The sequence below is a fragment of the Hypanus sabinus genome, chromosome 7, assembly GCF_030144855.1.
Source record: "Hypanus sabinus isolate sHypSab1 chromosome 7, sHypSab1.hap1, whole genome shotgun sequence".
Lineage (NCBI taxonomy): Eukaryota > Metazoa > Chordata > Chondrichthyes > Myliobatiformes > Dasyatidae > Hypanus > Hypanus sabinus.
This window is the reverse complement of record NC_082712.1, coordinates 84,835,846-84,852,695: the sequence shown is the minus strand read 5'-3', so window position 1 is coordinate 84,852,695 and position 16,850 is coordinate 84,835,846. Positions and strand designations below refer to the sequence as shown.

Sequence of the window (16,850 nt, the reverse complement as noted above, 5' to 3'; positions counted from 1 at the left end):
TCCATCTTTAACAGTATTCAGGGCTTCCTTTATCATGTCAGGAGTTTCCTCTCAGTTTTCACTACTGTCAGTCATGCAGGTCCCAGGTGAATACTCAGGAATACCATCACACTCATTTGTAGAAGGAATCTTCTTTTCCACAGCAATTTTGTTTTACCCCTGAGCTGAACCCCCCAAACCTGGAGGACTGGTGGACCACTCTTAGTCTGTCCTCTACCCTTTGACCTGTTTGGCTGGGTAACCCTACTAAGAGCCAAAGCATAAAGTCCTGACTCCAGCCCACATCACTCTTCAAGTCACTGAGGCATACAAGCCTTCAAACCCTACGACAAGGTTGTGGTCCTTTTTATACACCCAGTGGCCACTGAATCAGGTCCACCTGTGTACCTGCTCGTTAATGCAAATATCTGATCAGCCAGTCGTGCCTGCCCGGCTTTGTCCCTGCCCCTTTAAGGAATCTGACTGATCCTGTGCCTTTAAAAGTCTGCCTGCTCGCTGCGGCGAGCCTGTCCCTTTAAGGGTTCTGTAGCTTTACAGCGATCCCGGCTTTCCAGAGCTGGAATTTAGCGGAAATCCGACCCTCGGCGCCGGATACAGTCCTTTGCTCCTTGCAAGAACACAAGACTTCAAGCTATTTATACGGAGACATATATCTATATATTTTTTGTTTCAAAATAGAAGAATTCTTCAGCACGAGGAAGGAAAGCCAAAAGCCTCTGAGGCAGGATCGAGCCTCCGCTGCGAAATCCGGGGGAGTTAGGGGAGCGACTCCAGTCCGCCCTGCAGATGAATCAGGTCGGTGCCAACGAAGCCTTAGACCAGACATTTCCTCATCTGTGTTGTTGGTGCAATTTTTTTTCTCCCTCTCACTGCTCTTCCAGCCGCAAAGCTGAGTCGCCCTCCCTTGCCCACCGGGGCTGAGGTGCGGGGTTGGTTTGCTGGATGTAAACAGCCCTCACCCCCACCAACACTCATCCAGACATTTTGTCAGGACCTAATATCGCAAGGCAATTCAAGTCCCAATGCAGGCCACGGCTACCAAGGCACCTTGTCTTAAAAACGCTTCTATACTTTTTTTTATTGGCCTTCCCAGTTTGTCTTATACAGACAAAAGAACCACAATTTAAAAATTGCAGCATGTAATCTCAAAGCTTTGCCTGTAGCAGAACTTAATAGCGATTTTTTTTACTCATTTCACAGAAATAAGGCCTAAATACTCTTTTTTTCCCCCTGATTTCTGCCGCCTCTCCTTTCACATTCCAACTGCATGTTAAAGTTTGATATCTGATTTTTTTAAAAAAATTCTTTTTATGTGTGTTATTTCGTTTGTGCACCGTCCCGGGTGTGTGTGTGAGATGCTGACATTATCTTGTTACACTGATGTCTTCTGGTGGTTCGGTGCTGGCGAGTTCCTGCTCTCCTGAGTTGGGAAGGTCTGTTAGAAAGTGTTGCAAAGTACTTCAAATTTATTTGTGTCATGGTTGTACTTTGTGCTGCGAATTAATTGCTTCACTGAATTTATATTTGCTTGAGTTTTAAAATTCAATTTCTTGCTTAACCCTGGCGACCATTTCCCATTTAAATAAATTGGGGGGGGGGCTAATGATTTAAGGTTGTTAATATTCCATGAACCCTCCCCCCAAACACTGGTGAAGTTTTAAATCAGAGGGGCTTGACAGTACCAGTGACCCAGGTTCAATTCTCGACACTGTCTGTAAGGAGTCTGTACGTTCTCCCTGTGACTACATGGGTTTCCTCCGGGCTCTCCGGTTCCCTCCCACAGTCCGAAGATGTACCAGTTGATAGGCTAGTTGGTCATTGCAGATTGTCCTGTGATTAGGCTAGGGTTAAATCGGGGATTGGTGAGCGCTGTGGCTCGAAGGGTCCGAGGGGCCTGTTGTATCTCAATGAATAAATAACTAAATTCCTTTCCAGTCCAGAAGAGGCTGAAACAAAGAAATAATGCAAGTTAAATTATTTTGAGGAAAGAGCTCGTGTTGTTGTTTAGCTATAGCTATATCCTCTCTGGACCATAAAAATAAGGAATGACTCACGTGTTTGTGTGGTTTTATGGAATAACAGGAATTCTATGGATTTGACACGTGACTGCAAGTGTGCTTTGTGTGCTTGACCTTGCAGCTCCCGTCGCATATGAATTTGTTTTTTAGTGTGCAGCAGCTTTATATTATATGCATGAGGTTAAGAGCATTGACAAAAGGTGGACTTCCCTCCTCCTCAGTTGTTTCGTACCAGGAGAATTCGACAGAGTGGCAAAGAGTCCCCTTCGCCCAGCACGATACTCAGGCAAAGTCAAATCAGAGTCAGGTTTAATATCACTGGCATATGCTGTGAAATTTGTTAACTTTACAGCAGCAGAACAATGATAAATATAGAGAAAAAACTGAATTACATTAATATATGTGCCTATTAAATAGTTAAGTTAAAATAAATAGTTCTAAAAACAGAAATTAAAAGTAGTGTTCAGGGGTTCAATATCCATTCGGAAATCAGAAGGCAGAGAGGAAGAAGCTCTTCCTGAGTCATTGAGTATGTGTCTTCAGGCTCCTGTGCCTCCTTCCCGACAGTAACAACGAGAGAGGGCATGTGCTGGGAAGTGGGGATCTTTAATGGTGGATGCTAAGGCACCACTCCTTGAAGATGTCCTAGATACTACAGAGGCTAGTACCCATGACGGAGTTGACTGATTTTACAAGTTTCTGCAACTTGCTTTGATCTGGTGTAGTAGCCCCCCCCCCCCCCACCTGCCCAATTCAAGTTTAATTATCATTCAACCATACATGGATACAGCCAAACGAAACGACGTCCCTCTGGGGCCAAGATACAAAACATACACAACACATTCAAAATAGCGAGCAAAAAAAGAACAAGTCATGTAAAAAAAAAACCCGTAAGTTCCTCGGCCCATGATATAAACATATATCATGAGCCGAAGGAATTCTTCCTGTATTGCGCAGTTCTATGTACAAATGTTTGTACAAGATAGCTGGTAATGGATGAATTTGTTACATGAACTTCGCTGTTTTGCTCTTGTGTTATTTATATATATTTTGTCACTTGTAGTAAGGGGGTGGGGTGGAGATGCATCTGTATCAAAGGAGGTGCTCTCCCTCCGCTAGCCTGCAGGTTCTTACCCTTGGTCAAGGTAAAGCACCTCCTTGGACCTCCACCCCCGATCCGGGTCACATGAAGCCATGGGAGCAGGCCGTGGATGGTCGACACAGATCACAAGTCCTGGTTATGTGACCACTGACGCCAGGCAGACAATCTCTGAAGAGTATTGATAATGGCTGGAGTCACCCGTCTTGTAAAGACACTGCCCAGAAGAAGGGAACGGCAAACCACTTGTGTAGAAAAATTTGCCAAGAACAATCATGGTCACAGAAAGACCATGATCACCCACGTCATATGACACGGCACATAATAATGGTGATGAATTCACTGTAATTTTTACCTTACATTTTTCTGCACCCGCACACAACTGCACATTTCACAACCTATGTCAGTGATAATAAACCTGATAATAAATGGATCAGCATGGTTTTAATGTGCTGAAGAGCCTGCTTATGGGCTGCTCCAGAGCATGGAAAGACAACTGTGAACATGCAAATATAAGTAAACGGCAATAAATAACGAGAACATGAGATGAACATGGAAGTGAGTCCATTGGCAGTGGGAACAGCTCAGTGAATGGGTAGTTACCCTCTTTGGTTCAAGAGCCTGAAGCTTGAGGGGTAGAAACTGTTCCTGAACCTTGTGATGCAAGTCCTGAGGCTGTTGTACCTTCTCCCTGATGGCAGCAACGAGTAGAGAGTGGGTGGTGAGGATCCCAACGATGGATGCTGCTTTCTTGCGACAATTTTCATGTAGATGTGCCCAGTGGTTGGGAGGTCGTTACTGGTGATGTGCTGGGCCTTATCCACAATCTCTTTTTTTTAGGATTTTCCATTCAAAGGCATTGGTGTTTTCATACCAGGCTGTGAGGCAGCCAGTCAATATACTCTCCACCATGTATCTATAGAAGTCTGTCAAAGTTGTAGATGTCAAGCTGAATCTCTGCAAACATCGAAACGTGCAGTGAAATGTGTCATTTGCATTGACAACCAACACAATTTAAGGATATGCTGGGGGGCAGCCGGTAAGAGTCGCCACACATTCTGGTGCCAATGTAACCAGCCTGCAATGCTCAGCAGAACACAGAACAGCAGCAAAACAAGTCCCTTTCTTTCCTCCCACCCATCCACATGGACGGTCCTCCAGCCACAGGGCAAGCCTCCTGGGCCTCCAGTTTCCGGGCTTCAGCCATCGGACTTCGACTACCAGACTCTTGATTGACCTTAGGGCTTCAAAATTTGAAGAGGGCATCATTACTGATGTTGAAGGTGGCAGAGTTTGTCACCAAAATGTCAGTTAAAGCCGATGCCTGTACCCGGCTGGCAGTCGGAGAAGATATCGTTCGTAGTGAGGTAGTGTTCATGGGTTCAATGTCCTTTCAGAAATCGGATGGCAGAAGGGAAGAAGCTGTCCCTGAGTCGTTGAGGGTGTGACTTCAGGCTTCTGTACCCCCTCCCTGATGGTAACAATGAGAAGAGGACATGTCATAGGTGGTCATCGTTCGTTGTCATTAGGTCGCATCTGGAATTTCCAGTTGGCAGATAATTTCCCTCCATGCTGCTCTGTCCTGCTACTTGTCGTTAATGTCGTCGTTTTGATCCTTTATTGGGAAATCGTGTACTTGGCAGGTTACGGCAGTGGTTTGCCTTTGCCTTCTGCCGGGTATGTTTAAAGAGATGATCACCTCTCTTCCTGGTGGTAGATCATCTGCTTGCAAAGCAGCCCTTGTCTTCCAAGGTCGTAGCTCTTCCACCTTCCCCACCAGTCACCTGCTGGGTCTGCCTTTGGCCATCGCTCATAAACCTGAGCAAGGGATCATGGCTGATGGGGGTCCTTACTGATGGACGCCGCCTTTTTGAGGCATCGCTCCTTGATGATGTCCTGGATACTATGGAGACTAGTGCCCATGATGGAGCTGATTGAGTTTACAACTGTCTGAAGCTTACCTTGACCCTGTGCAGTAGCCCCCCCGCCCCACGACCCATGACCCATACCAGGCAGTATTGTGGCCAGTTAGAATGCTCTCCACAGTACATCTGTAGAAATTTGTGAGTATCTTTGGTGACATATCAAATCTCCTCAAACTCTTAATGGAAAATAGCTGCTGCCGTGCTGTCTTAATGGCTGTATACCTACATTAATACTATGGAGGCCACTGCCTGTGATGGAGCAAAGATGATATTTTAAGAAGTTATACTGGCTGAATAACTTTATAAACTCATAATAGTAATGCCAGAAACCACTCAGTCTCTGTCCTCTATTTGAATGAACTTCTCAAGTATTCCCTCTTGGAATATTTTCCTTTTTCTTTAAGTTTAACCTATCTCTATACAAATGAGGCTGTCATACTCAGAATATATTAGCGCATGTATAAAATCAGTTGGTATACTTGCATTACATAAAGCAAAATGACCTAATCCTTTCCTCTGATTCTATATTTAGACCTGTAAATAAAGATAGTTACTCGACATATTGGAGTAGGTTTTCTCCCATGCTGCCTGCCTGCCATAGAACCAAACTGATTTTCTTTTTCCACTCCTGATCTTCACTGGAAAGCGTACTCATTCAAAATCTTGTAAGAGGATGCCAAGGAGATTTAACCAGGCTCGAGGGATCCCACTTGCCAGATTGGTTTGTGGTTTACCTGGGAGCAGAGGAGATGAAGAGGAAGATTTTAATAGAGGCACTTCAAATCACAATGAACACTGATAGTATACTTCTTTCCCCACCCCATCTTTTCTCCACTGACTTCTTTCCCTTTCCTTTCCAGCCCTGATGAAGGGTCTCAGCCTGAAACGTTGACTGATTACTCTTTTGCATAGATGCTGCCTGGCCTGCTGAGTTCCTCCAGGATTTTTTATGTGTGTGTGTTGCTCTGGATTTCCAGCGTCTGCAAATTTTCTCGTGTTTCTGATAGTGTTTATTTATTGGGATAATGTGGAATAGGCGCTTCCAGCCTTTCAAGCTGTGCCACCCAGTGATTCCCCCTGATTTCATCCCAGCCTAATCACAGGACAATTTACAATGACCAATCAACCTACCAGCCGGTACAGCTCTGGAATTTGGGAGGAAACCGCAGCACCCGGAGGCAGGAGGCACGGTAGCATAGTGGTATTTTACAGTACCTGCGACCCGAGTTCAGTTGCTGCTGCTGTCTGTGAGGTGTTTGTATGTTCTCCCCATGATCCCCATGGTTTCCTCCGGGTGCTCCGGTTTCCTCCCACAGTCAAAGGATGCACCGGTTGGTAGGTTAATCGGTTGTTGTAAATTGTCCTGTGATTAGGTAGGGTAACTCAGGAGTTATTAGGTGGCATGGCTCAAATGACATAGCCGGCACTTTATATCAACAAATAAATAAGTAAAATTTTTTAAAAACACGCGGTCTTGGGGAGAACACAGAATTTCCTTGCAGGTAGCTGCGGAGGTTGAAACCGGACGGCTGTACTGTAAAGCATGCTGTGCTGGAGGATCAGTAAGTGAAGATTCAAGAAGAATTAGTGCCAGAATTCGGATGGAGAATGTTTTTCCATGTTAAGTTATGATCAGCCATGCAAAGTTTGGGCCTTTTTCCAAACAGGGATTGTGTAATTCATTGGAAGCATTTGCAAGGTTATAGAGGTGGCCGAACTGGACAGGGTACAGGAGTGGGCCTAATAGTGATAACCTTGTGTTGTTTGATCCTTTGCATTTGTGGTCAGTATTAGGTTTACAGGTTCCCCCACTATCCAAAGGTAGAGCGTTACTATGAAACCCTTTGTAAGCCAAAATGTCGTAAAGCGAAGAAGCAATTTCCATTAATTTATATAGGAAAAATTTTTGAGCATTCCCAGACCCAAAAAGTAACCTATCAAATCAAACCAAATAACACATAAAACCTAACATAACACTAACATACAGTAAAAGCAGGAATGATATGATAAATATACAGCCTATATAAGGTAGAAATATTGTACGTATGGTGTAGTTTCACTTAACAGATCAGGAAGGCAGCAAGCCATAATCAATTTGGAGAGAAAAATCAGCAAGTACACACGTGCACATTCACGCCTATGCACGTACATGTGTACGCACATAAATGCATGCACACACAACTGCCTGCACAAGCCTTCACGATTATGGTAGTCTTTCTTGGGGTAAGCACATGTATAAAGTGGCTGTCTTTCGTTCATAAAAGCGAAAATACTCTTTAGTTAGCAAAAAACCTCTTTGGTTAGTGAAAACAGGTACTAATGTAGGTCTATTGTAACAGCGAGCTGCTGTAAAGCAAACGTTCGATAAACGGGGCCACCTGTATACCCTCAGTGGCCACTTCTCTAGGTACCTCCTGTACTCCTCTCATCAACGCAAGTGTCTAATCGGCCAATCATGTGGCTGTGACTCAATGTATAAAAGCATGCAGACATGGTCAAGAGGTTCAGTTGTTGTTCAGACCAAACATCAGAATGGGGAATAAATGTGATCTAAGTGACTTTGACCGTGGAATGATTGTTGGTGTCAGGTGGTGTGGCTTGAGTATCTCAGAAACTGCTGATCTCCTGGGATTTTCACACAGAACAGTCTCTAGAGTTTACAGAGAATGCTGTGGAAAACAAAAAAAAGCATCCAGTGAGCAGCATTTCTGTAGGTGAAAATCTCGTTAACGAGAGAGAGAGAGATCAGAGGAGAATGGCCAGATTGGTTTAAGCTGACAGAAAATCCCATAACCATGTGTTACACCAGTCGTGTGCAGAAGAGCCTCTCTAAACACACAACATGTTGGACCTTGCAGTGAACGGGCTACAGCAGCAGAAGACCATGAGCATGCATCAGTGGCCACTTTATTAGGCACAGGAGGCAGCAGTACAGTGTAATACATAAAGTATTCTATGAATTACAATAAGTATATATTAAAATGATGATTCACAACTTAATGGGCTGTTCACAAATCTGAGAGCATCGGGGAAAATGTTTATCATGTTGAGTGCACGTCATTGCTGTACCTCCTCCCTGATGGTAGCATGAAAAGAGTGTGTTTCCTGCATGGTGATATTCCTTAACGGATGCTGCCTTTTTGAGGCACAGCCTTTTGAAGACGTCTCTGTGCTAGGGCGGCTCGTGCCCATGATGGAGATGGCTGAGTCTACAACCCTCTGCAGCTTTTTCCCATCCTGTGCAGTGGCCCAGACGGTGATGCATCCTGTCAGAATGCTTTCGGTGGTATGATAGCAACAATCTCTTACTCGATGTCAGCAAGTCCAAAGAGCTGATTACTTCAGGAGCAAACCAGAAGTCTATGAGTTAGTCCTCATCAGAGGTGGAGAGGGTCACCAACTCTGTGTTATTTTGGAAGACCTGCCTTGGGCCCAGCATGCAAGTGCAATTACAAAGAAAACTTGTCAGCACCTCTACTTCCTTAGGACTTTGCAGAGGTTCAGCATTACAACTAAAACTTTGACAAACTTCTATAGATGTGCAGTGGAGAGTGCATTGACTGGCTGCATCACAGCCTGGTTTGGATACACCAATTCCCTTGAATGGAAAATCCTACAAAAAGGTGGTGGATATGGCTCAGTCCATCACTGGTAAAGCCCTCCCTACAAATTGAGCACATCCACCACCCAGGACATGCTCTCTCTCTTCTCGCTGCTGCCATCAGGAAGAAGGTACAGGAGCCTCAGGACTCACACCACCAGGTTCAGGAACAGTTACTACCCCTCAACCATTCTTGAACCAAAGGGAATAGCTTCACTTGCCCTATCATTGAAATGTTCCCTCAACCTATGGACTCACTTTCAAGGTCTTTTCATTTCATGTTCTCTATATTTTGTTATTATTTTTCTTTTTGTATTTGTACAGTTTGTTGTCTCTTGTACAGTTTGCACTCTGGTTGAATGACCAAGGTAGTGCAGTCTTTCATTGATTCTACAGAGGTTATTATTCTATTAAGGATTTATAAAGAAAATGAACCTCAGGGTTGTATATGGTGTGTGTATATGTATGTGGTCTTCCATCTGCCTTTAATCTGAGAAGTTCTAATAAGCTCTTGAATATTTTTGCTTGTCCATCCATTGAATGTCATGCGCTGTCAACTGCGCCTTCTTCTTCCATCAGATTTTTCCTATCACTGCAAGATGTCCGAGCCTCTCTTTCCTCAGTCCATGTCCCAGAAATTCCAGCTGCCATTCCCTAATTGATGATATCGGCTCTCTTCTTATTCCGGCTTTTTGGAACACTTCCTCATTTGTGACTCTGTCCTTCCACGGCATTTTCATCCTCAAAACACCACATTTCTGCAGCTTTGAGTCGCCTTCATTTTGTTTTGATATTGTCCAACGTTCGTTTCCTTATGTTAGTGTGGAATGAACGTAGCACCACAACACTGAGTTTCATACCCATAGAAATCGTTACTCTTTAGTATCTTGCTGAAAGTATGTAGTGAAATCAAGCCATTGACTCCATATACCTTGCTTATAGTATTTCTGAGATGGAGCCAGAATTCAATTCAAGTTTGATTGCCTTTCAACCAAACTTGAATACTTATGAACACAGCCAAACGAAACAGCATTACTCTGGGATCAAGGTGTATATCACAATCATGCAATGAAAGAGTCAAAGACTCTTGCCATCAATCCACAGTCCTCTAGAACAGAACCAATCTCCTCCAGCCTGGACCCACCCTGCAGGAAACACCACGGCTTGAGGCCCAGTCCTCGCACACACAAGCCCACATAGAATATCTGTAAAAATGCAACCAGACAAAATATTTACTTGTATGTAGTCAGAACCCTCAGCCCATCAAAAACCACAGCAGTAGGAATGTGGAAGCTCTTTGAATTTAGTTCAAAGTACTGTGGCGACCCATTTCCTAGCGTATCCGAACCGACTCACAATTAGATAGCCTACGGGGGTTTGCGAGCACAGAGCTTTGGAGCCTCTGCGCCATGGGGGGCCGGTTGACAGAGGCTTAAAAGTGAGGCTGAAGTTTTCGAATAAAGTTTTTTCCTTCGACTGCAGTTACCGACTCCGTGTAGTAATTTTAGCGCTGCTTGTAGCACACCGCTACAATTGGTGACCCCGACGGTCCAAACGATTTTTGGACCAGAAATGACCGACGCCGCCTCTGTTCATGCGGTTTCGTTGAAACTGCCAGGTTTCTGGACACAGCGCCCGAACCTATGGTTCCAGCAAGCCGAAGCCCAATTCCACGTTCGCCAGATCACCTCAGAAGACACCCGCTACTACTACGTGGTGAGCTCCCTCAACCAGGACACAGCGGCCCAGGTCGCGGAGTTCGTACAGTCGCCCCCAGCAGACGGCAAGTACACGGAATTCAAAGCCCTGCTCCTCAGGACTTTCGGACTCTCTCGGCGCGAGCGGGCTGCCCGTTTACTGCACCTGGATGGCTTGGGCGACAGACCTCCATCGGCTTTAATGAATGAGATGTTGTCTCTCGCCGACGAACACACACCCTGCCTCATGTTTGAGCAGGCATTCCTGGAGCAGCTGCCCGAGGACATACGCCTGCTGCTGCCTGATGCGGATTTCAGTGACCCCCGGAAGGTGGCAGCCCGGGCGGACTTGCTGTGGAACGCCAAAAAGGTGAGCGGGGCGTCCATCGCACGGATCTCCCAGCCACGCTCCCGGCAGCAAACCAGTCCAGGCCCGGCCGCAGAGCCCGCCAACCCCCGGCCCAATGAACACTGGTGCTTCTACCACCAGCGGTGGGGCGCAGAAGCCCGCCGTTGTCGCCCGCCCTGCAAGTTCCCAGGAAACGCCAGGGCCAGCCGCCGCTGATGGCTACGGCGGCTGGCCATCGGGATAGCCTCCTGTATGTGTGGGATAGAAGGTCGGGACGCCGGTTTTTGGTCGATACTGGGGCTGAGATCAGCGTTTTACCTCCGAGTTACGACACCCGCAGCAGGGCACCGGGTCCCCCCCTGAGGGCCGTGAATGGCAGGACCGTAAGGACCTATGGCACCCGTCAGGTGCAGCTACAGTTCGGCTCCAGCCAGTTCATGTGGGACTTCACACTGGCCGCCGTAGCCCAACCGCTTCTGGGTGCGGATTTTTTGCGGGCTCACAGCCTGCTGGTCGACCTGCCCAGGAAGAGACTGGTACACGCCGAGACCTTTCAGACGTTCTCCCTGGGTGCAGCCCAGTTGCCAGCCCCTCACCTCGGCTCCATCACGCTGTCCGACAACGACTTCACCAGGGTCCTGGCGGAGTTCCCATCGGTTCTGGCACCGCAGTTCACAGCGGCCATGCCCAGGCACGGCGTACAGCACCACATCCCGACCCAGGGACCACCCCTCCATGCCCGTGCTCGGCGGCTTTCCCTGGACAAGCTCCGACTGGCGAAGGAGGAGTTCCAGAGGATGGAGGAATTGGGGATCATCCGGCGGTCCAACAGCCCATGGGCCTCCCCCCTGCACATGGTGCCCAAAGCGACGGGGGGCTGGAGACCGTGCGGCGACTACCGCAGACTGAACGAGGCTACCACACCGGACCGCTACCCTGTGCCGCACATTCAGGACTTTGCAGCAAACCTGCATGGCGCATGGATCTTCTCCAAGGTAGATCTCATCCGGGGATACCATCAAGTCCCGATGCATCCTGACGACGTCCCCAAAACGGCTCTCATCACCCCTTTCGGCCTTTTCGAGTTCCTCCGCATGTCGTTCGGCCTGAAGAATGCCGCACAGACGTTCCAGCGGTTAATGGACGCGGTGGGACGGGACCTGGACTTCGCGTTCATCTATTTGGATGACATCCTCATAGCCAGCGGCAGTCGTCAGGAGCATCTGTCCCACCTCCGTCAACTCTGCGCCCGACTGAGTGAGTACGGTCTTACAATCAACCCCGCCAAATGCCAGTTCGGACTCGATACCATTGACTTCCTGGGCCACAGGATTACTAAAGACGGGGCAACCCCTCTGCCCGCTAAGGTAGATGCGGTCCGCCACTTCCCCCGACCCACCACGATCAAAGGCCTTCAGGAATTCGTAGGTATGGTCAATTTCTACCGCCGCTTCCTCCCTTCAGCTGCCCGGATCATGCGCCCCCTGTTCGCCCTGTTGTCGGGTCCGAGCAAGGACATTACCTGGGACGAGGAGTCCGCCACCGCTTTCGTTCAAACGAAGGAAGCTTTGGCGGACGCCGCAATGCTAGTACATCCCAGAATGGACACCCCTACCGCCCTCACAGTGGACGCATCAAACACGGCAGTCGGTGGGGTGCTGGAGTAGCTCATCGCAGGTCGCTGGCAACCCCTGGCGTTTTTCAGCAAACACCTGCGACCACCCGAGCTCAAGTACAGTGCTTTTGACCGGGAACTGTTGGCGCTCTACCTGGCAATCCGGCATTTCAGGTACTTCCTAGAAGGTCGGCCCTTCACCGCGTTCACGGACCACAAACCGCTTACCTTTGCGTTTACGAAAGCATCCGACCCCTGGTCGTCCCGCCAGCAACGCCACCTGTCCTACATCTCTGAATACACGACGGATGTCCAGCACGTCTCGGGTAAGGACAATGTCGTGGCGGATGCGCTCTCTCGCCCTACCGTTCATGCCCTTTCCCAAGGGGTAGACTTTGAGGCACTGGCAGAGGCGCAGCAGGCGGATGAGGAGATTCCGAGTTACAGAACCGCAGTCTCCGGTCTGCAGCTCCAGGACCTCCCCGTGGGCCCAGGTGAGAGGACCCTACTCTGTGACATCACCACCGTCCAGTCGTCCCGACAGCATGGCGGCACCGCGTTTTCGACTCCATTCATAACTTGGCGCATCCCTCCATCCGGACAACTGTCCGGATGGTTTCCAGCAGGTTCGTTTGGCACGGACTCCGCAAACAGGTCAGTGAATGGGTCAGAACGTGCATGCACTGCCAGACGGCCAAGGTGCAACGGCACACCAAAGCCCCACCGCAGCAGTTCCATCCCGCCCACTGGCGTTTCGACCACATTCATGTGGATATCGTGGGCCCCCTGCCAGTGTCGCGCGGAGCGCGTTACCTCCTGACTATCGTGGACCGGTTCACAAGATGGCCAGAGGCGGTCCCGCTCACCGACACCACCTCCGAATCTTGCGCCCGAGCCCTGATCGCCACCTGGATATCTCGCTTTGGTGTCCCGGCCCACATTACCTCCGACAGAGGCGCCCAGTTCACCTCCAGCCTGTGGTCAGCTATGGCCAGCCTTTTGGGGACTCAGCTGCACCACACAACTGCCTACCACCCACAGTCGAACGGGCTAGTGGAGCGTTTCCACCGTCACCTGAAGTCGGCCCTCATGGCCCGCCGGCGAGGAGCCAACTGGGCGGACGAGCTTCCCTGGGTCCTACTCGGCATCCGCACAGCGCCCAAGGACGACCTGCACGCCTCGTCGGCCGAGTTGGTATACGGCGCGCCCCTGGTCGTCCCCGGGGAGTTCCTACCAGCCCCAAGGGGGCAAGAGGAAGAACCCGCAGCAGTCCTGGGCAGACTACGTGAGAAGCTCGGTAACCTGGCCCCCATACCCACTTCACAGCACGGGCGGCACCCGACCTGCGTACCCAAAGACCTACAGAACTGTAAGTTTGTGTTTGTACGAAGGGGCGGGCATCGGCCACCGCTGCAGCGGCCATACGAGGGGCCGTTTATGGTGCTCCGGGACAACGGGTCCACGTTCGTGCTGGACGTTGGGGGGAAAGAGGAGGTTTTCACGGTGGACCGCCTCAAACCGGCCCATGTGGACCTGGCGCAACCGGCCGAGTTTCCGGCGCCTCGGCGCAGAGGCCGACCTCCCAAGCAGGTTCTGGCCCAGACTGTGGACATTGGGGGGTGTATCGCCGGTTCTGGGGGGGGGGGGGTTATGTGGCGACCCATTTCCTAGCGTATCCGAACCGACTCACAATTAGATAGCCTACGGGGGTTTGCGAGCACAGAGCTTTGGCGCCTCTGCGCCATGGGGGGCCGGTTGACAGAGGCTTAAAAGTGAGGCTGAAGTTTTCGAATAAAGTTTTTTCCTTCGACTGCAGTTACCGACTCCGTGTCGTAATTTTAGCGCTGCGTGTAGCACACCGCTACAGTACTTCTATTATCAAAGAATTATGCAACCTTGAGATTTGTTTGCTTTTAGGCAGCCTCAGAGCAAGAAACCTGTAAGAACCCAATTTAAAAAAAATAAAGATCAGCACCTGATGCACAGAGAAAGAGGAAAGGAAACAAATCGGCCAAACAATAGAATCAAGCAGCAATGTGAAGGGGAGTGAGCAAATCAGCTCTCGCTCTGATCCCGCCTCCGTCTTTCCAGTGTATTGTTTAGTGCTAGTTTGGAAGTGATACAAGTAGAATATACTGATGTTGGTTTATTATTGTCATAATCATTCTTTGGGGCACTCCTCTGTTTTCATGGATGTTTGTGAAGATAAAGAATTGCAGGATGCCCGTCGTACACATTTCTCTGACATTACATGTGCCTATTGAATGTACTGAGATTCAGTGGAAAAACTTAATTTTAAAAGTCATCTATACAGATAATTTCAAGTACGTGAGTTCTTTCAGCTCCTACAAAGGGTAAAGCAGTTACAGAATGCACAATAGAGTGGTGGTTACAGAGGAAGTGTGGTGCATGGGCCATGATAAGGTGGAATGTCAAGTCAAGCGGTCCTTAAGCCTGGTGCTGTGTGCTTCTGCATCACCTGCTGGAAGGAAAGGGGGAAGAGGAGAGAATGTCCGGGGCAGGTGTGTTGGCAGTGGGAGATGAAGACAGAGGCCATTGGTAGGAGGCTGGTTTCCTTGGTGTGCTGAGCTGTGACCACAACACTCTATATTCTTTGTGGTCTCGGGCACAGTAGTTGCCATCCCAAGCTGTGGTGCATTTGGATAGGACATTTTCTGTGATGTGTCTTAACAAAAATTGTTGTGGGCTGGTGGGGGTTTGCCAAATTTTCTTGGCCTTTGGAGGAAGTAGAGGCGCCAGTGAGCTTTCTTGATGATGGTGTGTACTTTGTTGGAGCAAGGAAAGCTGTTGGTAGCAACACACAAAATGCTGGAGGAGTTCAGCAGCATCTGTGGAAGTGGATGAACAGTTGATGTTCAGGACTGGAAAGGAAGGGGGGAGATGCCAAAATAAGAAGGTAGTGGGAGGGGGGGTGAGGGGAGGATAGCTAGAAGGTGATAGGTGAAGCCAGTTGGGTGGGAAAGGTAGAGGGCTGGAGAGGAAGAAATCTGATAGGGGAGGAGAAAGGGAAGGAGGAGGGGTAGCTGTTGGTGGTGTTAAGGAACGTGAAGCTCTCAACCATTGCCACCTCATTGATCAGGCAGGGGTATGTCCCACTTCCACTTCCTGAAGTCAATGACCAACTCTTTTGTTTTTGTTAACTCTAAGGGGAAGGCTGTTGACGTGACAACACGTCACTCAGCTCTCTGTCTCCTTCCTACGTTCCGTCTCATTGTTATTAGGGATCTGGCCCACAACACAGGTGTCATCTCTGAACGCGTAGATGGAGTTTAGAGCAGAGCCTGGCTGTGCGGTCGAGAGCGTGTAGGGGTTGAGTTCCCCCCGATGCTGGAAGTGATTGTAGTGGAAGTGTTGCTCCCTAATCTTGCTGATTGTGGTCTGCCAGTCGGAAATTCAGATAGAGATTCGTTTATTTATCACATGTACATTGAAATCGACAGTTCTGGTTGCCCCACTATAGGAGGGACATTGAGGCTTTGGGGAGGGTGTAGAAGAGGTTTACCAGGAATGCTGCCTGGTTTACAGGGCATCTGCTGTTACGAGAGGCTGGATAATCTTGGGTCATTTTGTCTGGAGCAGCGGAGTCTGAAGGGAGATCTGACAGAAGTTTATAGATTATGAGAGGCATCGATAGAGTGGACAAGGAATATCTGTTTCCCAGGGTAGAAATGACTAATACCGGAAGGCATGTATTGAGGGTGAGACGGGGTAATCCAAGCATATCCAGAAGGTGACACTAGAAAAAAAATAATGAACATACTAACTGAAAAAAAAGCTTAAAAACGACCCCGGGTTGTGACACTTTCAGGTGAGAGTTCCAGATATCCACCTGGATGTGACTAAACCCAGAGGCTATCGAGCTAAGGGGGTTAAAGAGGACCTGAGGAAGTTTGGATAGGTAAATGGATGGTGGGGATATGGAGGGCTATGGTCCGGCTGCAGGTCGGAGAGGGAGTAGGCAGTTTAACTGGTTCAGCACAGACTCAGTGCGCCAAAGGGTCTGTTTCTGTACTTTTCTATGACCCTAGTGAGGAGTGTGATTATGGTCAGCACAGACTCAGTGCGCCAAAGGGTCTGTATCTCTCCCAAGAGTTCCTGATTCTAAAAAGAAACACATTTACCCTTGACTTCATGTTTGATTCTGCTGCAGCCAGCGAGTGGTGCTTTTGCTGTGTATAACATGTTTTCACCTTGTGCCCCAGCTCCAACAACACCTTTCACTTTGTTTTGCTCTTGAAATGCCAGGATTCTGCTGCTGTGGCAAGTAAACAGTGTACCGCAAGACGTACTCAGCGAGTCAAGCAGTGTTTGTGGTGGGGGAAGTGGAAGGAATTGTCGACCTGTCTGAAAAGCTGACTGTTCCTTTCCCGCACCCTGATCTACTGGGATCCTTCAATTGATCTGTCTTCTTTGCTTCATTGGCTTGTCAATCTAAGAGCAAAGCTGTCAGTCCTATTCCCTGTTCTTAGCTCCTCATAACTGCTGTTCCTCACGTGTTAGCATAACACTTTACTGTGATCAGATG

General features: G+C 48.6%; 1 protein-coding gene across 1 annotated transcript in view; it reads left to right on the top strand.

The window, feature by feature from the left end:
• The first annotated feature begins 529 nt into the window (after positions 1-529).
• LOC132396922 (phosphatidylinositol 4,5-bisphosphate 3-kinase catalytic subunit alpha isoform) overlaps positions 530-16,850 on the top strand; it is a 139,011-nt gene continuing 122,690 nt past the window's right edge. The window contains exon 1 of the mRNA XM_059975015.1: positions 530-795. The gene's annotated coding sequence lies outside the window, so the exon portion shown is untranslated. The remainder of the gene's footprint in view (positions 796-16,850) is intronic.